General features: G+C 44.3%; 1 long non-coding RNA gene across 1 annotated transcript in view; it reads left to right on the top strand.

Moving 5' to 3' along the window:
• LOC143940024 (uncharacterized) overlaps positions 1–19,676 on the top strand; it is a 28,212-nt gene extending 8,536 nt beyond the window's left edge. Inside the window, exon 3 of the long non-coding RNA XR_013263811.1 lies at positions 19,341–19,676. This is a non-coding gene — a long non-coding RNA (uncharacterized LOC143940024). The remainder of the gene's footprint in view (positions 1–19,340) is intronic.
• Positions 19,677–25,969: the final 6,293 nt, after the last annotated feature.

The raw sequence follows: 25,969 nt of genomic DNA, 5'->3' as shown, positions 1-25,969 counted from the left end.
TAAACTCTGGAAGCTGACCCCAAAAAAATTTCACCAAGGCCAAAGGACTAGTCATTGGTTTTGCTTGTGGACGCCTTGCAGCTGATCTTTCCCCCATTACAGAGGTATCTTGCCATCTGAGGACATATTGGTAAAGGCAGTGTTTTGCTTCCTCATGTTGGAACCTCCAGCAAGGAGAACCGGAAGCAACTCAGTAGTGACATCACCTAATCTCCTAGCAATCACAGTGGTAACAGTGCCCTAGAGCAGTGGTCATCAACCCTGTCCTCAGGGCCCACTAACAGGCCAGGTTTGCAAGATAACTGAAATACATCACAGGTGATATCATTTTCTGCTCAGTGATTGCAGTATTCTAGTCTGCATCTCCCCAAGGTAATACATAAAACCTGGCCTGTTAGTGGGCCCTGAGGACAGAGTTGATGACCACTGCCCTAGAGCTCACACACACCATCACATACCAGCAAGTAAACTGTTATTTTTCAGGATTCCAGACAAAAGGTACATTTTTTAGGGTACTGCTTATATGCAATTAAAGGATAACAGGCCCAGGATCAAAAATGCAAAATATTGCAGCTTACAGTACTTAGATATAGTGGCTGCACTAAGAACATTTTTAGCAAATACAGAAAACACCAGTTGATCTTGCCAGAAATGCAGTGTCCTTGTTACTGCCGAAGAATATCTTACTTCCTAGCTATGGTATCTTCTGTAAACTACCAATTTTAATACCCCCTGCATTTCATATAATGGAGATAAAGAGATATAGACGTGTCTCTAGTCCATATCAGGAGAGCAGCCAGGGGCGGACTGACCATTGGGCCACTCAGGCACTGCCCGAGGGCCCCGAGCCACTAGGGGGCCCCCTCAGGGTGGCCAGCCTCAGTAAAACCAGGGACAGTATGTAAAAATCTGTGTTTTTTTTTACATCTGTCTCTGAAATGTCCCTTACCGAAATCCTGAGATTATAGCTGCCCCACCTCTCCAGTACCTTCTCAGCCAATAGAAACATGTCTGTATGTACTGTGTGTACATGTATGTGTATACTGTGTGATTGTATACCCTGGGGGCCCCATAATCTCCTATTGCCCGGGGCCCCCATGAGTTGTCAGTCCACCCCTGAAAGCAGCTTATGGTGACAACCAGCAAAAGAAGCTTAAAGTGTTACTAAACCCACAACAGTAAAATCAGTCTGTATATACAGTAAAGCATATTTGTTATACTCACTGTGAAATCAAAGGGGTTAATCCTCTGTGTTTTGTAAAGAGGCTGTTTGACCCTGTCTTCTCTGTTCCTCCCCTTCTTCCACTGTCCCCAATCCATCTCCTGATAAAACAGAGACTAGGGAACAAGCTGCACATGCTCAGTTTGGTGTGTAGAGAGGTTTTATTTTTTTTGAGTGCATGTGATCAGCACAGGGCCAAACAGCACTGTCCAGACAGAGGGTCAGGGTTCCGGCAGCCTTATAGAATAGTCAGAGCAGAATGCAAACTCCTCCTACAAGCTTTAACCAGACACCAATAGAAGTCACAAGACTGCTCTAACTGCTGATGAGAAAAGGTATTTAGCCGTTTATATTTACTAAAACTATTGCATTTCCATGAGCTGTGTGCTGTGTGCTTAGTAACACTTAGCCCTTGTACACACGGTCTGACATTAGGACGGAAAATGTCCGATTGGACCGTGTTGTCAGATAATCCGACTGTGTGTGGGCTCCATCGGACTGTTTCCGTCGGAATATCCGACGGACCAAGTTTTAGAGCTGGGCTATAAAACTTTCCGACAACATGATCCGATCGGACATTGTCCGATTGTGTGTAGAGAATTCAGATCGGACAAAGTGCCACGCATGCTCAGATCAAATTCCTAGACCAAAGCTATTGGCTACTAGCCTGAACGTAGTCCCGTCGTAACGAAATAACGTTGTCACGTTACGTACGATCGGATTTTCCGACAAATTTGTCCGACCGTGTGTATGCAACACAAGTTTTGGACAAAATCCGTCCGACAAAATCGGACGGATTTTGTTGTCGGAATGTCCAACCGTGTGTACAAGGGCTAAAAGAAAAAAAAGAAAGAAAACGAATGCAGCCAGCACACCACTAAGCTGCAATAAATCACTTTTTGAGTTCGGGTCCACTTTAACAACTGCACCAAATACATATCAGTACACCTACTGGTTACATATTTAAGGTTCTATTGCAACACGCAGAGCGAGTTGTCATTTATTTTTTTTCCAACTACAGAAATGATCAGCCACGACGTTCTGAACAGAATGGATCAAATACACACACAGGAGTTTCAATAAAAATTTCTGAAAATGCTCTTTTCTGTTATTTAAGGTGTCTCTAAACTCAAAAACAAAAACGTAATATATTAGAGCTTACAAATGTATAGATGTGGTGGCTGCATCAGGTTTTTCTAGCCATTTTTTTAACTTTATTTTCACCTGGTGATCTGCATGGTAACTGTTATTTTTCCACTGCCTCTAACAAACCGTCCAGCAGAAATGGCAGTTAGGGGGTTGAGACAAGCAATTTAAACTGGTTCTAAAGCAGGGGTCTCAAACTGGATTGTGGTTTAATAGAGTCTGAGATTACTTACATTACACAGAATGCAGTAATGTTAAATAGGGAATGTACAGTGCGGAGTGTATGGAGGTGGGTAGTATGTGCAGGAGAGGAAAGCAGAGTGTATGTAGGTGGGTATAATGTGCACATGAGGAGTGTGGAGTGTACAGCGGTGGGTAGTATGTGCAGGATGGTGTCAGTAATTCTTTATTTTTATTATTATTTTTTTACAATGTCAGTAGCTTTTTACTTTATATATATTTTTTACAATTTAATGTTTTAATATTTATTGCAAAACTCTGTGCTAGGCTCTCAACCCTTCCTTCTCTGTGCTCAAGTTGCCCAGCTGCTGGTTAATTGCCAGCACTCATCGTTCCACAGTGGCTCACCTGTTGATCATTTCCTGCTTGTCAGTCAAGCCCACAGCCAGCCCCTTCTGGCTATTTAAATTGCCTTGTTCATTTCTTCAATGCCTTAGCCTTGGTCAACATATCTAGAGACTCTCTGCTGTGTTCCTGTTGAAGACTTGCCTGGCTGACATCCCTTCTGGCTCCTGATCCTGTCTGCTGCCTCTGACTATGCTGATCTCTGGCCACCTGATTTCCTGGCTTATTCTGACTACTGGCTTGTTCTGACTACTGAGAGCCCAGCCCTGACACCTGTTGGTGAGCTTTGGTGAGATATCAGGGGTCTAAACAGACCCCTGACATCTCTCCTTTGAGACAGAGAAAGAGGCAGAGGACACAGATTCCCCAGTCCCTTTCTCAGCACTGAAGATGATTGGAAAGGAGACAGAGGCCCCTGTCCATTCATAAACTGTAACACACAATTTACTCTTTGATGTGCATGAGTACACCCATGTGCCTTAGCCTAAAGCATTGACCCGCACAGGGCCCTAATTCTGTGCACAGGTCTGCGGTCCGTTCTATGTACAAGCGTAGTTCTTTGGGCAGGAACATGACCACGGTTTTCCCTAACATGATGGTTCCAGTTAGGGGAGGTCACCACTGGCAACGACAGGAGGACCCACCAATCCAGCAGCTCTTTAGGGAGTAAGAGCTACACACTGTAATGGTTGTGTGCATTGGGCCCATGAAAAGCTGTATGCTACATCCATTTTGTTCATGTCTCAGCTCATCTCAGCCATTTTGCCATGTGAAGGGCATAACCACAGTGACCTTGCCTATGCCCCCCCCTTTTCTGTCAGTTATACAATACACAGTCTGTTAACTGATGCCAGGACCGTATCATTCCATTGATTGGACATACAGACACTTTCCATTAACCAATTCCCATTTCTGTCTGGAAAACCTAATAAAACTGTCACACTCTTCCAATCTTGAGCAATTCATAAAACTAACAGATACCAGTCATAAATAGCTCAGTTGAAGGGGATGGGCAATACACATCTGTGCTAGACTGGTTAGTAGTTATAACTCTGAAACTTCAGCAAGTTTCATAAATCATTAAATAATAATAGCACAGCCAGAATATAGACATATTTACCTCCCTCGGTTAATCTGTAACATTGTGAGCCCAGACATCATTAACCTAGAAGTACTGGGAGCAGAACCAACCCAATGCATCTCCTAGGCAAACTGGGCATCTGAAACCTGTCAAGTTTATATTAATTTCAAAGCTAAATTCAGGCTGGACAATAATCTGCATGTTAGCAGGCTGTACTCAGTAGGTACTCAGATATGCGTACCTACAGAAAACTATATTTGGGACCATGGGGGTTATTTACTAAAGGCAAATCCACTTTGCACTACAAGTGCACTTGGAAGTACAGTCACTGTAGATCTCAGGAGGACATGCAGGGTAAATAAAAAACAGTATTTTTGCTTGCACATGATTGGATGATAACATCAGCAGAGCTTCTCTTCATTTCAGATCTTCCCCTTAGATCTACAGCAATTTCACTTCCAGGTGCACTTGTAGTGCAGAGTGGATTTGCCTTTAGAAACTCAACCCCATTGTCTCTTAAAGAGCGCTACTGTATAGTAGGGATGAGCCGAACACCCCCCGGTTCGGTTCGCACCAGAACTTTCGAACGGACCCCACGTTCGTTACGAACGTTAGAACCCCATTGAAGTCTATGGGACTCGAACGTTCGAAATGGAAAGTGCTAATTTTAACGGCTAATATGCAAGATATTGTCCTAAAAAGGGTTTGGGGACCTGACTCCTGCCTCAGGGGACATGGGTCAATGCAAAAAAAAGTTTTAAAAACGGCCGTTTTGGCGGGAGCACTGATTTTAATGACGATTAAAGTGAAAAAAAAAAGTGAAATATTCCTTTAAATATGGTGCCTGGGGGGTGTCTGTAGTATGCCTGTGAAGTGCCACGTGTTTCCCGTGTTTAGAACCTGCACAAAATGACATTAAACGGAAATAACACCATTTAAAACTGCTTGCGGTTTTAATGTTATATCTGGTTCCTGCAATATGGTTGAAAATCATTGAGAAAAATGGCATGGGTAGCCCTCCCTGCCCATTACCAGCCTATTTGGGTCTTGTACGCATATTAAGGGGAACTCTGTACCCATATTAAAAAAAGGAAATGCGTGTGGCCCCCAGGCCCTATATACTCAGAACAGCAGTATACAGGCAGTGCAAACAAGACAGGGACTATGTAGGTTTGTTGTGTTAAGTTGAATCTGTTTGTAATTTTCAACTGGTACATTTTTAAAGTGTAGCTCCAGTCAAAAAAACTATTTTTAAGCTTTTTGGAAAACATAGGGAAGGGTTATCACCCCTGTATAATTTGTTTTGTCGTCCATCTTTTTTCATCTCACTTGCTGCTGTCTCCTTGCGTTTGCAAGTAGGAGATGTTTGTAAGTTGGATGTTTGAAAGTAGGGGCCTGCCCTATATGCTCTGCAGAAATGGCGGAACAAGGTGTTGGTTTTGCCACAACATTGTAAGCCCTCAAAGTGACTCTTGGTGGGCGCTGGAGCGCCCTGCTGTGAACGATTATATCAAGAATTGTAATTACATGCCATTGTTGAACAGTGGTAGAAAAATTGACCTTTGGTGGTTGTGGTGCTGGTGCCACAACACTATAAGTCCTCACCGTTACTCTGGGTGGGCACAGGAAGGGGCCCTCCTGTGAAATATTATATCAAGAATTGTAATTACATGTCCCTGTTAAACAGGGGCAGAAAAATTTGGCCTTAGGCACTGCTGCTGGTGCCACCACACTGCAACCTCTTCCATATACTCTAGTTTTTTTGCTGGAATTAGCCCTGCTGCAAAGCATTGCATCAAAAATTGTACTTAAACGCCCCTGTTAAACAGGGGCAGAAAAATTGGGCATTAGGCACTGGTGCTGGTGCCATCACACTGCAACCTCTGCCATATACTCTAGTTTTATTGCAGGAATTAGCCCTGCTGCAAAGCATTGCATCAAAAATTGTACTTAAACGCCCCTGTTAAACAGGGGCAGAAAAAGTGGGCCTTAGGCTCTGGTGCTGGTGCCATCACACTGCAACCTCTGCCATATACTCTAGTATTATTGCAGGAATTAGCCCTGCTGCAAAGCATTGCATCAAAAATTGTACTTAAACGCCCCTGTTAAACAGGGGCAGAAAAATTGGGCCTTAGGCACTGGTGCTGGTGCCATCACACTGCAACCTCTGCCATATACTCTAGTTTTATTGCAGGAATTAGCCCTGCTGCAAAGCATTGCATCAAAAATTGTACTTAAACGCCCCTGTTAAACAGGGGCAGAAAAATTGGGCCTTAGGCACTGGTGCTGGTGCCACCACACTCCAACCTCTGCCATATACTCTAGTTTTATTGCAGGAATTAGCCCTGCTGCAAAGCATTGCATCAAAAATTGTAATTAAACGCCCCTGTTAAACAGGGGCAGAAAAATTGGGCTGCTGGCATCACCCAGAACCAAAAATGTTCTTCCAACATATCAGCGGAGGAGGAAGAGGATAGACAATCAACATAACAGGACAGTCACTCAGCATCAGCATAGGCAGTCTTGAAGGGATGTGGTATTTCAAAAAAAATTATTCGGTTACATCAGCTTCAGGTGCTTGGTAGCTGTGGGTGATCCAAGACTGATTCATCTTGATGAAGGTCAGTCGATCAACTGATTCGGTGGACAGGCGCACCGTGATCGGTAACAAAGCCACCAGCAGCACTGAAGGTGCGTTCCGAAAGAACGCTGGATGCAGGACAGGCCAGTAGCTCAATTGCATACTGTGCAAGCTCTGGCCAGTGATCCATCCTCAAGACCCAGTAAGCCAGAGGATTTTCGGTGGGAAAGGTGTCCAAGTCTGACCTTGCCCCTAGGTATTCCTGCACCATGTAAATTAGACGCTGGCGATGGGTGCTGGAACCAATCATACCTTGGGGCTGCGGACTAAAAAATTGTCTGAAAGCATCAGTCAGACGGCCACCTTCTCCACCGCTCCTTCTGACCGATGCCTCAGCAACACGTTGTCCAGGACCAGGAGTTTGTAACCTCCCAGTCTCTGGGAACGTGTTGCACAGAGCTTTCTGCAAGGCCTCCCGGAGATGTCTCATCCTCTGCTCCCTCTGCGATGGCAAGATAAGGTCGGCAACCTTACCCTTGTACCATGGATCAAGGAGAGTGGCCAGCCAGTAATGGTCCCTCTCCTTGATTCGAAGAATACGAGGATCCTTCCGCAGGCTTTGCAGGATCAGGGAGGCCATGCAGCGTAGGTTAGCTGAGGCATTCGGTCCGGAGTCCTCTGGGTCATTAAGGACAACATGATCCGCAGCTACCTCCTCCCAGCCACGTACAAGTCCACGTGTTTCTTGGGACTGTAAATCATCCCTATAAGACTGCTGCTGCTGATGCTGATGCTGAGTGCCAGCCTCCACCTCCATGCTGACACAATCATCCTCCTCCTCCTCTTCCTCCTCCTCACCCTCTTCCTGTGTGATGGGTGGCACAGCAGGAACACTGTCTGGATAAAGGGGGCCTTGAGAGGCAAGGAAGTCCTCCTCTTCCGGCCTCTGTTCTGCCTCAAGTGCCCTGTCCATTATTCCACGCAGCGTATGCTCCAAGAGGTGGACAAGAGGTACAGTGTCACTGATGCATGCACTGTCACTGCTCACCATCCTTGTGGCCTCCTCAAACGGTGACAGGACAGTGCATGCATCCCTGATCATGCCCCACTGGCGTGGTGAGAAAAAACCAAGCTCCTCTGACCCTGTCCTGGTGCCGTAGTCGCACAGGTACTCATTGATGGCCCTCTGCTGCGTGTGCAGCCGCTGCAGCATGGCCAATGTTGAGTTCCATCTGGTGGGCATGTCACATATAAGGCGGTTCTTGGGCAGGTTCAACTCCTTTTGGAGCTCAGCCAGCCGAGCACAGGCATTAAATGATCGGCGGAAATGCACACAGACTTTCCTGGCCTGCTTCAGGACATCATGTAAGCCGGGGTACCTGCCCAAGAACCGCTGCACCACCAGGTTAAGGACGTGAGCTACACAGGGCACATGGGTCAGTTGTCCCTGTCGGAGGGCGGAGAGGAGGTTGGTGCCATTGTCGCAAACCACCATTCCTGGCTTAAGCTGGCGTGGCGTCAACAACCTCTCGGCCTGCCCCTGCAGAGCTGACAAAACATCCACCCCAGTGTGGCTCCTGTCCCCCAAACAAACCAGCGCAAGCACGGCATGGCATCGTTTTGCCTGCGTACTTGCGTAGCCCCTGGAACGCCTACGGAGCACCGCTGGTTCTGAGGACAGAGCACTGGAAGAGGCCATGGAGGAAGAAGAAGAGGAGGGGGTGGAGGAGAGAGGTGTGTCACAACCAATAGTAGCATTTTGGAGGCGTGGTGGCGGAACAACCTCCAACACTACTGCACCTTGTCCTGCATCCTTCCCAGCAGCCAGAAGAGTGACCCAATGGGCCGTGAAAGACAGGTAACGTCCCTGTCCATGCCTGCTGGACCATGAGTCAGCGGTAATATGCACCTTACCGCTGACCGCCCTGTCCAGCGAGGCAAGGACATTGCCTTCCACATGCCGGTAGAGAGCCGGAATCGCCTTCCGTGAGAAAAAGTGGCGTTTGGGGACCTGCCACTGAGGAACCGCACATTGTACAAACTCACGGAAGGGGGCCGAGTCTACCAACTGAAAAGGCAGCAGTTGAAGTGCTAGCAATTTAGCCAAGCTAGCATTCAACCGCTGGGCATGTGGATGGCTGGGAGTAAACTTCTTCCGCCGGTCCAGCAGCTGGGGCAGGGACATTTGCCTGCTATAATCGGACGTGGGTGTACCACTAGCAGAGTTCCCGGAAGCACTTGGCTGTGACACACCTAATTCTACACCTTCATTCCTCTCAGAGCAGGTTTCAGAGAGGACTGAAGGTCTAGTGGGGTTGGAGATGCCAGCTTATGAGGAGCAAGGAGAGGTCCGCTTTGTTCTTTGGTGTGGGTCTTTGAGGTACGCTTGCCAACGAGCTGCATGGCAGGTCAACATATGTCTGGTCAAGCATGTGGTGCCCAAGCGGCTGATGTTTTGGCCACGTGAGATACGCTTGAGACATATGTGGCAAATAGCAGCGGTGCGATCTGATGCACTCGTCTCAAAAAAGGCCCACACCAAAGAACTTTTAGAATAACGCGCAGAGGAAGCGCTCTGCGCAGGCGGAGCTCTGCGGTGTGATTCAGTCGGTGTGCTGCCCCTAAGCTGGCCCCCGGAGGGCATCCTGCCTTGTTGGACATGTGCCTCCTCCTCCTCCTCCTCCTCCTCCTCCTCCCTCCTTCCAGGCACCCACGTGGAGTCAGTGCCCTCATCATCCCCTCCCTCTTCATCGCTGTAGCAAACCTGGCAGTATGCTGCAGCTTGTGGAACATGACTGCCAGATTGCTGTCCTTCTTGAGCATCCCCTCTCTCTGCGCTCACGCTACTGCCTTCCTCTAGCTGAGTGTCATCATCAGAGCCCACCAAACACTGGGCATCCTCCTGGAGCATGTACCCAACACTGTGCTCAAAGAGTTCAGGAGACTCCTCAGGAGGACGTGGTGGGTCTAGGGAAGGAGTCACTGATGATGACATTAAGAGGAGGGAAGGCGATGCGTTGGCAGCTGCTTTGCTACTACCCTGAGACTGGGTGAGAGAGGATGAGGAGGATGAAGAGGGCTTGGTCATCCACTCTACCAAGTCGTTGGCATGTTGCGGTTCAACATGTCCAGCTGCAGAAAAGAAGGACAAGCATGTCCCATGGCCACGTGCTGATGACAATGCACCGCGTCCACGACCAGCACTGTTGTCTCTAGACACAGAGCCTGCTTGCCCTCTTTTATCGGCTCGCGCCTGTCTGCCTCTCCTTGCTGGCCTTCCAGACATGGTAATGGCCTGAAGGGAGTTGGGTAAAACAGTAGTTGGGTAGTTTATATTGTGCTGGAGGCACACAACACCCACTAACTCCTGCAGATGCCTTTTTTATAGAACAGCAGAGATAAAGGGGTATATACAGATGTATACTGTGCTGTGCTGGAGGCACACACAACTTCCAATAACTCCTGCAGATGGCAATTGGGCTCAAATAGAGAACAGCTATGTAGGTGGATTATAGCGGTATGTACTGGGTACAGAGCACGCAGACAGCACGCACTATGTCCTGACACTACTGACTGCAAGCTCTATTATTAAAGATGGACCACTAGCTATATAGGTGAGGTGAATATCACGGTGTATACTGCGGTCAGGGCACGCAGACAATAACCAGAAAACAGCAGAGATAAAGGGGTATATACAGATGTATACTGTGCTGTGCTGGAAGCACACACAACTTCCAATAACTCCTGCAGATGGCAATTGGGCTCAAATAGAGAACAGCTATGTAGGTGGATTATAGCGGTATGTACTGGGTACAGAGCACGCAGACAGCACGCACTATCTCCTAACACTACTGACTGCAAGCTCTATTATTAAAGCTAGATCACTAGCTATATAGGTGAGGTGAATATAGTGGTGTATACTGCGGCCAGGGCACAGACAATAACCACTACACAAGAGCAAGATAGGAAATCAGCCAAAAACGATCGGTGTGTACTGTGTTGAAGGTACACAGAACACCCACTGCTTCAGATGCCAACACACTACACGAGGCCGCCTCAAAGGCGGCCTTATATAGTGTGGGGCGTGCACTACACAGCCTGAGCTATGATTGGCCACAGGCATCCTGCCTGTGGCCAATCATGGCTCTCCTCGCTGCTGGCGCTGCGATTGGCAAAGCATGCGGGGTCACAGTGCATGCTTGGCCAATCATGAGCCAGCAATGCACTGCGCCATCGCAGTGCATTGTGGGCCGTGCGCGCCACACGAATTTTGACGCGAACGGACCAAGAGTTCGGATTTTGCCGAACGGACGAACAGCCAATGTTCGAGTCGAACGTACGTTCGACTCGAACACGAAGCTCATCCCTACTGTATAGTATAAATCTCTGAACATACCTGTCTGTGGTGACAGTGTGTATACAGACATTTATTTTTTATAATTGTTGTTGCTAATCTTGTAGAGCATTTGATTCTTTGGTAAAAGTCGATGCTGGCAGTTAAAGAGTTAATTGCTTATTTAACTTAACCCAGTGACAATCATTCTCAGGCTGCTGGCACCTAGATTGGGTCCCGCAAGCTGGAAAATCATTGTGCAGGGCGCAGCTGAGAGTGGAATTGTTCAGCAAGTGATCGTGCAGTGTGAGATTGGACAGTCCATTGTCACGACACACCTTTAAAGGGAAATTGTATGAACTAGATTTCCTCCATTGCTCACCTGATTTAAAGATGTTATTATCAACCCCCCTACAGGTTTACTTGGCAACAAATCTACTTTAGACCAGTTTACTGTAGATGTTATTATCAGGGCACTCTAAATTGCATGAAAATTAATTTCTAGGAAGTGGGTAACCCCCATCTTTCTGCACAATCACAGAATGGTTTCAAGAAATACTGTTGTTTGAAAAGTTGACCTATAATGACACTTCCAGAAACTTTTGTTTCTATGTATAGTTTGAAAGAGTTAAAGCGGTTCTCCACCCTAAAGTGGAAGTTCCGCTAATCTGATCCCTCCCCCCTCCGGTGCCACAATCGGCACCTTTCAGGGGGGAGGGGGGTGCAGTTACCTGGATAATTTAGGTATCTGCATCCACTTCCGGGACAGACTGACGCAGACCGCCGCAGATGCCCCCCCCCCCCCCCCCCGGTTATGTTCTGGGAAACACACAGTTCCCAGGACACAGCGGGGACCAGAAGAGACGCGCAGCGCGACTTGCGCATGCGCAGTAGGAAACCGGGTAGTGAAACCGCAATGCTTCACTTCCCGATTCCCTGACAGAGGATGGCGGCGGGGGCAGCAGAGAGACGAGCGATCGCTCGTCATCTGCCGCCGACATCGCTGGACCCTGGGGCAGGTAAGTGTCCATTTATTAAAAGTCAGCAGCTGCAATATTGGTAGCTGCTGGCTTTTAATATTTTTTTTTTAGGTGCAGAACCGCTTTAATAACGTTTTGGGTTAAAGTCGACTCCCTACAGCTATCCCTCATCTGTGATAAAAACCCATGTAACAGCTGTAATTTAAAAAAAAAAAAGAAAAGAAAAGAAAAAAAATAGAATAAAAAATAAATGAATAGATTAGAAAAGCGTAAAAACAAACAAAATAGAATAGAAAATAAAATAACTAAATAAAATAGAATAGAAAATAAAGGAAAAGAATAGGATATAACCATCTGCTGAAATTCAGATTCTGAATAGAATAAATTGAATGGAAAAAAATTTGAATGCAAATAGATCTTCTTCATCTTACAGGTTTTTCAAAGCGTAAATATAAAAATTTTAATTATGGTCAATCTTCTGAATGTATACATGCCATGGAGAAGGTTATCGCAACTCTGCAAGGTAAATAGGAGAAATCTGACAAAATATTTACTCAATGGTCCCTTTTTTGTTTTCTCCAAGGAATATGGTCTTGTACCAGTTGAAGGGGAATAGAGGAGCCTTAAACTATATCTTTATTTTCTTTTTTCTTTTTTTTTTCCCCCAATCCTTTTGTTTTTTTTTTCGACTTATTATTATTTTTTTTAATAGGTGTGTGTTATATTGTTGTTTTGCAGTTTTAGGATTATCATACAGTCAGGACGGTAGAGGTCCAAGAGTCTGTTACCACTGGAACCATAATACAAGTTATATGACTTTTTGGATTTTGTGTGCCTACCTAAAAATTGAATTCTGGTAAAGCTAAATTTCATGGTACGCACACAGATGTATCTTTTTTGTTTGTTTGTATGACATATTGTTTAAAATAAAATAAAATACAGAATAGAAAAGAATAGAATATAACAGAAAGAAAATAAAAGAATAGAATAGAATTTAACAATAGAATCAAATAAAATAAAAAGGCTATAACTATGTTTCAAAATTTGAATTTCGATTAGAATATATTTGAATTTGAATAGAATAGAAAAAAGCAATAGAAAGAATATAACCATCTCCCAACATTCAACTTTCAAACAGAATATATAGTTACATAGATACATAGTAGGTGAGGTTGAAAAAAGACCATCAAGTGTGTAAATATATGTCAATATTACATTGTATATCCCTGTATGTTCTGGTTGTTCAGTTTCTTATCAAATCGTTTTTTGAAACTATCGATGTCCCCTGCTGAGACCACCGCTTGTGGAAGGGAATTCCACATTCTTGCTGCTCTTAGGCCGCGTACACACGGGCGGACTGTTCGCCCAACTTTGTCTGCTGAACAGTGTTTGGGCGGACAGTCCGCTCGTGTGTGGGCTTTCAGCGGACAGTTTCAGCGGACAGTTGGACGGACAAGGTTTTTCGGAAATTCCGAAAAACTGTCCGCTGAAACCTTGTTTGAGCGAACAGTCCGCCCGTGTGTAGGCTTGTTCGTCAAACAAAGTTGCGCGCATGCTCAGAAAGGATTTTCACGCCGAAAGCTATAATGCAGTGTATAGGACGTCGTATTTTTCGTCCCGTCGTACGTGCCGTTCACGTCATCGCGCACGGTTTCAGCAAACTGTTCGTTCGTCGTGTGTGGGCATGTCCGTCCATGCTAAGTTTGAGCGGACTGTTTGCCGAAACTGTTGGACGGACAAAGTTGGGCGAACAGTCCGCGCGTGTGTACGCGGCCTTACAGTAAAGAACCCTCTATGTAGTTTAAGGTTATACCTCTTTTCTTCTAATTTTAATGAGTGGCCACTGGTCTTGTTAAACTCTCTTCCACAAAAACGTTTTATCCCTATTGTGGGGTCCCCAGTACGGTATTTATAAATTTAAATCATATCCCCTCTCAAGCGTCTCTTCTCCAGAGAGAATAAGTTCAGTGCTCGCAGCCTTTGCTCATAACTAATATCCTCCAGACCCTTTATTAGCTTTGATGCCCTTCTTTGTACTCGCGCCATTTCCAGTACTTCCTGAGATCTGGTGCCCAGAACTGGACAGCATACTCTAGGTGCGGCCGGACCAGAGTCTTGTAGAGCAGGAGAATTATCGCTTTATCCCTGGAGTTGATCCCTTTTTTAATGAATGCCAATATTCTGTTTGCTTTGTTAGCAGCAGCTTGGCATCATTTACTAGGACCCCCAGGTCCTTTTCCTTCCTAGATTCCCCCAAAAGTCCTCCCCCCAGTATATAGATTGCATTCATATTTTTGCCACCCAAGTACATTATTCTACATTTTTCTACATTAAAACTCATTTTCATTTGAATAAACTCGAATTTGAATGGAATTCGATTCGAAATCCATTCCAGTTTTCCGAATTCGGTCGAACTGAGTTCAAATCAACCAAATTCCGGAAATTTCTAAACAAATTTCGGAAAACGATTTAACCACTTCCGGACTGCCGCACGCCGATATATGTCCTAAGGGATATAGCTAGCTGCCATAATCCCAGTATCCTCTTCTTCGACCGGCTGTCCGGTTTCCAAAAGTAGTGGTCTCGGGGGTGATTTCGCTGTGGGATCAATTTTATCGCCACACTCTGGTGCCCTCTGCCGTTTACTGGAGCCGTCAGTAGTGGCACATGCGATCGGATGCTTGTCCTTCCTGGGTATGGAGATGAGTGAGGGGAAGATGGCCCCCACCCGTCTCCATATCATTGCAGGGCGCAAGCAACGTCAAAATGTCACTTCCACCTATAGCTCTTAAAGGGCTATTTTTTTTTATTGCTATTTTTTCTATGACAAGGGATGCTTACATTTCTTGAAAAAGGAATAAAAGTGACACAATTTAAAAAAAAAAAAAACAGTGTAAAAATAGAAAATAAAAGGTAAAATAAATAAGAAAAAAGTATTTTTTTTTAAAATGTGTCCCGTCGAGCTCACGTGCAGAAGCGAACGCATATGTGAGTAGCGCCCGCCTATATGAAAACAGTGTTCAAACCACACATGTGAGGTATCGCTGTGATCGGAAGAGCGAGAAAATTAAGTCTAGCCCTAGACCTCCTCTGTAATTTAAAACATGCAACCTGTAGAATTTATTAAACATCGCTATGGAGATTTTTAAGGGTAAAAGTTTGTCGCCATTGCACGAGAGGCCACAATTTTGAAGCATGACTTGTTGGGTATCAATTTACTCAGTGTAACATTATCTTTCACAATATAAAAAAAAAAAATGTGCTAACTTTACTGTTGTCTTATTTTTTTATTCATAAAAGTGTATTTTTTCCCAAAAAACTGTGCGTATAAGACTGCTGCGCAAATATGGTGTGACAGAAAGTATTGCAATGACCGCCGTTTTATTCTCTAGGGTGGTAGAATTTTTTTTTTAACTAAACTCATTTATGTAAATAACAAATAGTAACGAAATGAAACAAATGTTTTCGTTCTGTACATGTCTACAGCTTACCTTTATAAAGCTGACTTTTTATTAACCAGTTCCCGACCGGCGCACGCCGATGTACGTTGGCAGAATGGCACGGGCAGGCATATTGGCGTACAGGTACGTCCATTTTTATATGCCGCCCTGCCATCGCGTGCGCGCCGCCGCCGGTGCGCTCGCGTGCCGGTCGGGACCCCCGTAAGTCCAGTCGTGGGTCCCGCAGACTCGATCGCCGCGGGGATACCCGCGATCGTCTCACAGGGCGGCTGAACGGAGAGATGCCTTGTAAACAGCATCTCCCCGTTCTGCCTAGCAACAAGTGATGCTGATCTCTGCTCCATGTGATCCCAGCCCCCCACAGTTAGTAACACGCCCCTAGGAACACTTAACCCCTACACTGCCACCCCCTCGTTAACCCCTCCACTGCCAGTGTCATTTACACAGGAATCATTGCATTTGTATAGCACTGATTGCTGTATAAATGACAATGGTCCCAAAATTGTGTCAAAAATGTCCGATGTGTCTGCCATAATGTCGCAGTCACAATAAAAATCACTGATTGCCACCATTACTAGTAAAAAAAAAATATTAATAAAAATGCCATAAAACTATCCCCTATTTTGTAAACGCTATAACTTTTGTGCAAACCAATCAATAATCACTTATTGCGATTTTTTTTTTTAACCAAAAATATGTATTCAGTAGGAATGCCGGTCAGTTCTCTAGCTTGTCATTATTGACAGGATAATTAGCAGCCAAATTCCTGCAAACCAATAAATAATGTCCAGGCTCTCTGTATATTGTTCAGCTTCATAGAAAGGAAACAGCATGTACAAATAAAATAGAACATGTCTAGCACTGTATGACCAAAAGCTGTGGACACCTGACCATCACCCCTACATTATATAATAATGTAGATGAATACGTATCGGCCTAAACTGAGGGGAAAATTTTTTTTTATATATATATATTTTTGGGGGATATTTATTATAACAAAAAGTAAAAAATAATGCTTTTTTTCAAAATTGTTGCTCTATTTTTGTTTATAGCGCAAAAAATAAAAACCACAGGGGTGATCAAATACCACCAAAAGAAAGCTCAATTTGTGGGAAAAAAAGGACGTCAATTTTGTTTGGGAGCCACGTCGCACAACTGCGCAATTGTCAGTTAAAGCGACGCAGTGCCGAATCGCGAAAAGTGGTCTGGTCTTAAGCCAGCAAAATGGTCCAGGGCTGAAGTGGTTAAGGTACACAGGGGGTTATTTACTAAAGGAAAATCCACTTTGCACTGCAAGTGCACTTGGAAGTGCAGTCGCTGTAATTCTAAGGGGTAGATTTGAAATGAGGGGAAGCTCTGCTGATTTTATCATCCAATCATGTGCAAGCTAAAATGCTGTTTTTTTATTTCCCCCGCATGTCCCCCTCGGATCTACAGCAGCTTTAATTCTAAGTGCACTTACAGTGCAAAGTGTATTTTCCTTTAGTAAATAACCCCCATTGTGTCCATATAATGTAGGGGTGATGGTCAGGTTCCACAGCTTTTGGCCATACAGTGCTAGACATGTTCTATTTTATTTGTACATGCTGTTTCCTTTCTATGAAGCTGAACAATATAGAGAGAGCCTGGACATTATTCATTGGTTTGCAGGAATTTGGCTGCTAATTATCCTGTCACTAATGACAAGCTAGAGAACTGACCGGCATTCCTACTGAATACATACTGCATGTAGTCCAGCTTATCCTACCTAATATTATTGTAATGCTGTCTATGAAAATAACTTCCAGGGAGAATGAGTTTACTGCTGATTTTATCTGTGTATGCCTAAAATATAAGTTTGCATGATCAAGACCATTTGATGTTTGTGTCCACAAATTGTTAAAGGGTAACAAGGGTAATTGAGTAAACCCTCAATATTTTTTTTTAAATTAAAAATAATAAACATGCCCAAACTTACCTACTCTGTGCAATCTCTTTGCACAGAGCAGCCCCAATCCACTTCTTCTGGGGTCCCCTGCCGGCGCTCCAAGCCACTCCTCTGGAAAGCCACTTTCCATGGAGGTACACATGCGCGCTCGCTCCCAAGTCCCACTGCTGTATCCATTGACAAAGACAGCAAAACTAGGCCCCGCCCCCAATCCTGCATCACAGCTTTTAATTGGCTCCCGCTGCTTTCAATCTGTACAGTGAGGCAAGTAACAACGGCTGGAGTCGCTGTGCTCGTGCACATCGCTGGATCGGGCTCAGGTAAGAATCACTCCCCAGAACACACTTAACCCTGCCCCCTAGTGGTTAACCCCTTCACTGCCAGTGACATTTTTACAGTAATCAATGCAATTTTATAGCACTGATCGCTGTATTAATGCTAATGGTCCCAATAATGTGTCAAAATTGTCCGATGTGTCCGCCATAATGTCACAGTCACGATAAAAATCGCTGATCGCTGCCATTACTATTAAAAAAAATGAATTAATAAGAATGCCATAAAACTATCCCCTATTTTGTAGACGCGATAACTTTTCCGAAAACCAATCAATAAATGCTTATTGCATTTTTGTTTTACCAAAAATATGTAGAAGAATACGTATCGGCCTAAACTGAGGGGAATAAAAATGTTTTTTTATATATTTTTGGGGGATATTTATTATAGCAAAAAGTAAAAAAAATTCATTTTTTTCAAAACTATCCCTCTATTTTTGTTTATAGTGCAAAAAATAAAAACCGCAGAGGTGATCAAATACCACCAAAAGAAAGCTCTATTTGTGGGAAAAAAGGACGTACATTTTGTTTGGAAGCCATTTCGCATGACCGCGCAATTGTCAGTTAAAGTGACGCAGTGCCGAATCGCAAAAAGTTCTGGTCTTTGGCCAGCCAAATGGTCTGGGGCTTAAGTGGTTAAAGACTGTATACACATGAAATAATTTACGGCCAAACCTCCCACTGTCCCAAAAGGCCTTTCCCTCTACACAGTGTTTCTGCAGGTTCTTGGAAGTTAAAGTGGAGGGCCACCCTGAAAAAAAAAATACATAAAAAAATAGAAAAAAATCTGAAAAAAAAAATGAAAAAAAATTTTTTTTTTAACTTACCAGAAATGCCTGTTGCTAGGCACATCATCCTAATCTGCCTCTTCCTCCTCCGCGGAGATCTTCTTTCTTCTCTCCTCCGTGCGGTGTCTTCTGGGTAATGGGTCGCGCTGTGTTCTGGGAACTGTGTGTCCCAGAACACAGCGCGCCCCATTCACAAAGCACTGCGCGACTCGCGCATGCGCAGTAGGAAACGGCAGTGAAGCCGCAAGGCTCCACTGCCTGTTTCCCTTAGATAGAATGGCGGCGCCGGGACCCGAGAGCCTAGGGACGGGTCAGCCTCGGGCGGCCGACATCGCTGGCGCCCTGGACAGGTAAGTGGACAGTGTTTGCAGCTGCTGACTTTTAATTTTTTTTTTTTAAACCGGCCCTCCTCTTTAAGCCAGCAGCATTGCTTTTCTTGTAATGAAGTCAATGTATACATGTGGAGTCAGGGTTGCCAACCGCCAGTAAATTTACTGACAGTTCGTAAAAATCTGTGATTTTTTTACAACTGCCAGTAAATATCAGAGGCTGATAATTTTATGCTGTGTTTGCCTTTTTAAGTGCAAATCAAGAAAATGACTTTGTTATAGGTATTTTCAGTGTTTCCATATCCTGCTTATACTGTTCAAATATTCACTGTGTTCGTTTTCAATAGGATTTCTGTAATTTCTCAGGTTGCCAGAAAAAAATGTGCTCCGCCAGTAAATTTTCCATGTTTTGTCAGTAAAAAAAGCTGCGGGAGGATGGCAACCCTGTGTGGAGTGCAACTGGGAGGGATGGGTATAGATGGATTTCTGTAGTTGTCAGGGCTGGCTTAGTCCTTCCTTCTCTGGGCTGGCTGCTCAGCTGTTGGCTAATTGCCAGCTCTCATCCCTCTCCACAGTTACCAGCTGTTCCTGATCATGCTCGTCTGACCTGCCTACTTAAAGCTGTCCAGCTCACTTCATCTCTGCCTTCGCCTTGGTCACATCACAAGAAACCATCTCCTGCAGTTCTGTTTAAAGACTGGCTTGCTGACATCCCTTCTGGCTCCTTATCCTGCTTGCTGTTGCTCCACTTGGATCCCTGACTTCTGGCCTGTCTGATTACCCGATCTGGTTATTGAACTCTGGCCTGGCTGACTACTCGATCCGGTTACTGGACTCTGGCTATCCTTTGACTATGCTTACTCTATTTACCTTTTTATTTTATATTAATAAACAAGTGTGATTTAATTGTACTTCTGTCTCAGTCTGGTTCATGGTTTCTGACAGTAGTCCAGCAGTAAAGATCTCACGGTGTTAGCACTCCTACTTTGCAGTAGTTCTGAGTCTAATTTCCGCTTAGAAATATAACTGCGTGGAGTATAACTTGAGATAAGTTCTATTTCTTGTTTTCCTAATAATGACCCCAGGCCTGTGTTGAAAAAAGAAGAGGCTTAGGTATGGCGCTAGCAACTTGGTCCTGTAAAAGTTAACAGTTACTCAAGAAACAACCAGAAATTGATGCCTGATGTGAGCGTTGGGCACAGCAAGGAGAGAGAATTTGAGACAAATATGAATCATAGCATTTCTCTGTTTTGTGGTTACTTAACTTACAAAATTGAGCCATTTAAGTCATATGCCAACTTAGAAGCTCTAGGCCGCACATCAACAGACCACATCCCATTTGATGCTGGAAACCACAGCGGTCTCATGAGAATAGTTTATGGGAAGAGGTATGTAGTTATGACATTTTAACTGAAAAGTAACATCACATTAAGGGTCCTCCAATCCAGTGTACTTAGAACCACATGTCAATCTGGCCTGCGGTTTTCAAACATTTTCCAAGACACCTATCACGGACTTTGGAGCTGTATACGCTAAAACCACTCAATGCAGTAATTCTTTTTAGTGCACTGCAATGATAAAGCTTAAACCTGTAGTCTGAAAGGATAATACAGGCAACAGCCAATTGTTTATTTATTTTTTATCATTGACCTTGTACCTGCCAAACCCCGATGAAGTAACTAACAAGACTAAATCAGTGTGGTGGTATAATGCAACGTATTATAATGTTATGTGCAGAGTTGTAACCCATCCAAGAAATCCTTCATGGAAACCAGTTTTAATTTTTACATTTTGTATTAATTTAATATCAATAAACATCAGCTGATGTAGAAAATAATGCTCATTTTAGTAAAGCAGTGATCTCCAAACTCTGGCCTTTTGCTTGCCTTTGGAACAATATTCCCACCTCTGTTAGCAACAGTGGGGCATAGTTTCTGCCACTGACACTGACAGTGGAGCACGATTCCTCCCACCGACACCATTGATGTGGCACTATTCCTCTCACTGACACCAACAATGGGGCACTATTAAACAAAAAAGAAAATATGTACTGCCCTCGATCCCCCCACCCCTCTTCGAAACCCTTCTCCAGTTCACCTGGCAATTTGATAACCCGTCCTCCAGAGCTTGATTGGTGTCAGGGTAAAAATCCCCCCTACTGCAGCCATCCTGATTGACTTCAGTGTAATAATCGCCCGCTACACTTCCCTTCTTCCTTGCCAGCTTTATTTTTGTTAGTGTATGCAGCATAGTGGTTTATTGGTTAGCACTTTTGTATAGCAGCATGGAGTTATCCGTTCAAATCTCAGCCATGACAGGGAGTTTGCATGTTCTCCATGTACTTGAGTGGATTACCTTCCAAAAACATGCTTGTAGGTCAATCGGGTGCCGTTTAAAATTTGCAATAGTATGTATTATTAGATTAGATTAGATTGTGAGCTCCTTAAGGTTCTAATTGCAGTCAATGTTGGACCTGGAAGCCAGCCATTGGGTTGGGCAGCACATTGTTGACACTTGGCTATATGGGCTGCTATATAAAAACAAACCTTTAACCCACTGCCCCTTTTTCATCAAACATCTGGAATGATCTACAGCGGGGGAAATAATTATTTGATCCCCTGCAGATTTTGTACGTTTGCCCACTTACAAAGAAATGAAGGGTCTATAATTTTTATCATAGGTGTATTTTAAATTAGAGACAAAATATCAACAAAAAAGAAAAAAAATACATGATACAAATGTTATAAATTGAGTTGCAGTTCAGTAAGTAAAATTATTATTTGATCCCCAAGCAAAACATGACTTAGTACTTGGTTGAGAAACCCTTGTTGGCAAGCACAGAGGTGAGACGTTTCCTGTAGTTAGAGACCAGGTTTGCACACATCTCAGGAGGGATTTTGGTCTACTCTTTTTAACAGCTCTTTAAGTGTGAAAGCCACTGGAGCGGTGCGCTGGCAGGGCGTCACAAAAAGTCCTGCCAGCAGCTTCTTTGGATCGGTAAGGGGGTGGTGAACTCACCGCTGCTCCCCATTGAAATCAATGGTTCAGTGCTGCGATACCGCTGGTAAAAGGCCCTCTGGCGGTGTTTTGCGGGCAGATTTAACCCCTTTAAAACCAGCCGAATAGCGCCGCTAAAATGCTTTACCGCCGACGCCCCCTGCGGCTCGGTGTGAATGTGCTCTTAGTCATGTTTTGCTTGACGTTTACTCAATGAACTGCAACTTAATTTATAGCATTTGTTTTATGTGTTTTTTTCTTGATTTTTGGTTGATATTCTGTCTATCATTTAAAATATATCTATGATAAAAATGATAGACCCTTCATTTCTTTGTAAGAGGGCAAACTTGCAAAATCTGCTGAGGATCAAATAACTACTTTCCCCCACGGTAGATTAACTTTGTACCTCCTCCTTATGGCATCAGCTCACAGTTACGAGTTTAACCTTCACCTCTTTTGTCTTTAAGAATTTAAAGCCAACACACTGATGTTTTCCAGCTGGATGTTACAGGCTAGCTTGATCTTTAACTTGTCCATTATTAATAACATGGTGAATTTCATTGGGGTGGAGCTTAAATTACATTTCTAATTGTTCTCTTCTCCATTTCCAGTATTAAAACCATACAAGGATCAAAGTCCAGTTCTTATGTTTATGTATGGTTTATTCTAACACTAGGTTTTCTTCCCAGTGGCCCACAAATAAGGAGGTTTTTACATCATATGTGTGTAGCATGGTGCCCATCATGGCGGAGATCCTAATATTTTCAGATGAAAAGGATCCCATTCCTGGAAGATGAAGGTCATTCTGTAGAAACAGGAAAGAAATAGATATACCTTCATAGAGAAAAGGACAATACCATATGCTATACTAAAATATATGCTGAACCCATAAGGATGCCGCCTATCTAATATGTCAAAAAGGGGGAAACAATACTAACATATAGGGATTGGATGTCCTCAAAAACGTTACAATAAAAATGACAAAATGAAAAATTATGGGGGACCGCATTGGCAACCAGCCTCTGACGCAGCCGCCAGGGATCGGTGAAACCGGTCAGGCCAGCAAGGCCCATCTCTGGACTACATGCATTTGACCCATATATGGTTCTACATACTTTGCAAGACTGCTGTTTTCAAAGACAAAGGAGGAACTTACCCTGGGATCCTGGACCTGTGAACTTGATCACAACTTCATCACAAGCTGATAAGTATCAATACATTTACCATTCTTGTGAAAGGACTATTACTTTCTGGAAAGGATTAACTCTTCACTTTGCTATTTTATTTGGGGTGTGAGAGCAAGTCTTCATAGGGACTCTGATTGGTACAATGAGAGGGATGTCAAGGAGGACTATGTTCTTAAGGTTCCAGTGAGCCTTACATCACTTTATTGGACAATTCTATTTATTACCATTCCACTTGTACACCTCCTCTTGACCACTGTTACCTAGCAATGCTCCCCCATTTCTTCACAGCTACCTTCCACCTTTATACAATTATCTACTTGTCCACAGTTTTCTCAATGCAGAACGGGAGAACCATTGATATCATCTCATAGCTTCCACCTTGTGGTTTGACTTTATTCATCCACCCTTTTTGAATATCAGTTCAACCTTGATTTAACACTTGGGTCATTCTTCATAGGTCGTTTTCACCTGGGATATCATCCTAGCTGTATTACAGCATTTTTACAACTCCTACAACTTGGGTGGAATTGCACCACCTGTCCAGAGATGGTCCTTTTGCTTTTACAGCTTTAATGCTAATGATATATGATGTTTTTTAATGTCTTTTTCTTATCTTTGACACCAATAAATCTTTTTTGCTAATCATGTTTGTATGGTGAGTGAAGATCCATAGATATGTGGTACCACAGGGTTGGTTGAGCTATTACAGGTTTTTATTTCAAGTTTGCCACAATACCATATAGCCAATATATAGAACTGTGTAATAGACTTTGCTGTAGTATCAGATGTGTCTAAAGATTCTGCAAAAAAAAAAATAATAATAATAACAATTATTAGATAATAGAATGACCTGGAACCAAAAAGATTTGGGGAATTTTAGGGAACATTTAGAAATGATAATAGTGCCTAACCAAAGCCCTGAAAATGTGCCCTTTGTCTTGAATCCCTCTTGAAAAATAGCAATGCAACTCCTGGTATGTGAGCATGCCTAGGCGCTACAGTGTGAAATCAAAGGCACTGCTGCATTTGATAGCTTGCGTCATGACATTAGGAGTGAGATTTGGTGATGTCACTATTGTGCTACTTATTGATGATTTTGCTGAACTTTCAGAGATAAGAAAGCAGTGCTCTGCCCAGTGGTGTTGGGAGGGGGGGCTGACTGGGGCTGGAGCCCCGAGTGTGCCCACAAAAATCCCCGGGTCTCGATATTCCTAATTGCACTTTTAGTCTCGAGCCATTTACACAGGCAACAGGGAACGATCTCCTGCTTATCCAGCGTGGCCGAGTGACGTACAAAAAGTCCCGCCTCCAGGACCCGGCTCCTATGATGGACGTCCCAATGGTACAATGCTGAGACCCCGGGACGTGTGACGTACATCATAGGTGCTTCCGGGTCCAGGTCAGGGGGGTCAGTGTAGGTGTCGGGGGGGTCAATGTATGTGTCAGGGGGGTCAGTGTATGTGTCAGGGGTGGTTAGTGTATGTGTCAGGGGGATCAATGTATGTTTCGGGGGGGGTAAGTGTAGGTGTCAGGGGGTCAGTGTAGACGTCAGGGGAATCAATGTATGTGTTCAGGGGTCAGTGTAGGTGTCAAGGGGTCAGCGTAGGTGTCGGGGTCAATGTAGTTGTCAGTGTGCCAGCGTATGTGTCAGGGGGATCAATGTATGTGTCGGGGGGTCAGCGTATGTATCAGGGGTGGTCAGTGTATGTGTCAGGGGGATCAATGTAGGTGTCAGGGGGATCAGTGTATGGGTCTGGCAGGTCAGTGTAGGGGGCAGTTAGGTCAGTGTAATGGTCAGGTAGGTCAGTTTAGTGGTCAGTATGGATGGGCACTGGTGAGCAAGGCAACAAGTGAGCCTAACCCCCCGCACCAAGCAGTCAATCCCCCCCACCGCCACCGCCAGGCTTGGACTTTGGGCTGAAGCCCCTTTTTCTTTTTCCCATCTAGCCACGCCCCTGGCTCTGCCCCAACAAGATGGCCAAATCCACAGTGCAGAACAAGGCATGGTAAGTTAGTATTGGGGAAAAGATCAGATGCAGGGAGACCATAGGCAGTACTGATGACTAGTCCTTTGTTCTTTGTCTGACTCTTATGGGGCTTTGCTGGGTTTGGGGCTTAAGCAGCTGCTTCTGTCACCTTGCTCCTTAAAGTGAAACTTTGCTATTAACAATGTGATAGAAATAATGTTCTTTAGCAAGGAACATACATTCCACATTAATAATTATACTACCAAAATTAGTGTATGCTGTAAATTGCCTCCAGCATTGTTCCTGTTTCTTCTTGCTGGAGGATGCCATTTTGCTGAAGCCGAGCAGTAAACCTTTAGGCTCTCAGCAGATTGGCCTCTACAAATCTGACACAGTGCCTAAAAATGGAGAGCATCTGAGCATGTGCAGAGCAGGGTGAGACGGTGCATTACTGGATTCTAAACCGTATATGCACTTTTCTTGGGAAAAAAAAAACATTATAGGCACTTAATTTTAGAGTGGTTGTAAACCCTTAAGCCCCGTACACACGAGCGGACTTTTCAACATCCAAAGTCCGACGGACTGATTCCGTCAGACTATTCGATCGTGTGTGGGCTGCAACGGACTTTTGACTCGCCAAAGTCTGAAGGACTTTAGAATATGGAACATGCTTCAAATTTTTCCGAAGGAACTCCGCCGGACCCGGTCCCTTCGAAAAATTTGCTCGTGTGTATGCTATTCCGACGGACTAAAACCGACGCTAGGGAAGCTATTGGCTACTGGCTATGAACTTCCTTATTCGAATCCAGTCATACGTCATCACGTTCGAATCCGTCGGAGTTTAGTGTGATTGTGTGTGGCCAAGTCCGCTCAGCCGAAAAGTCCGTCAGAACTCTGTCGGAACTCCGGCAGAACTCCGACAGAACTCCTTCGGAAGTCTGTCGGACATAAGTCCTCTCGTGTGTACGGGGCTTAACAGACACTTTGTGCTACAGGTAAGCCTATAATAAGGCTTACCTGTAGCTACCCAGGATATCTCCTAAATCTGCACGG

Source organism: Lithobates pipiens, unplaced genomic scaffold, assembly GCF_037356315.1.
Source record: "Lithobates pipiens isolate NorthernLeopardFrog02 unplaced genomic scaffold, aLitPip1_a1.2 Scaffold_3, whole genome shotgun sequence".
Lineage (NCBI taxonomy): Eukaryota > Metazoa > Chordata > Amphibia > Anura > Ranidae > Lithobates > Lithobates pipiens.
This window is presented reverse-complemented; position numbering and strand designations above follow the sequence as displayed.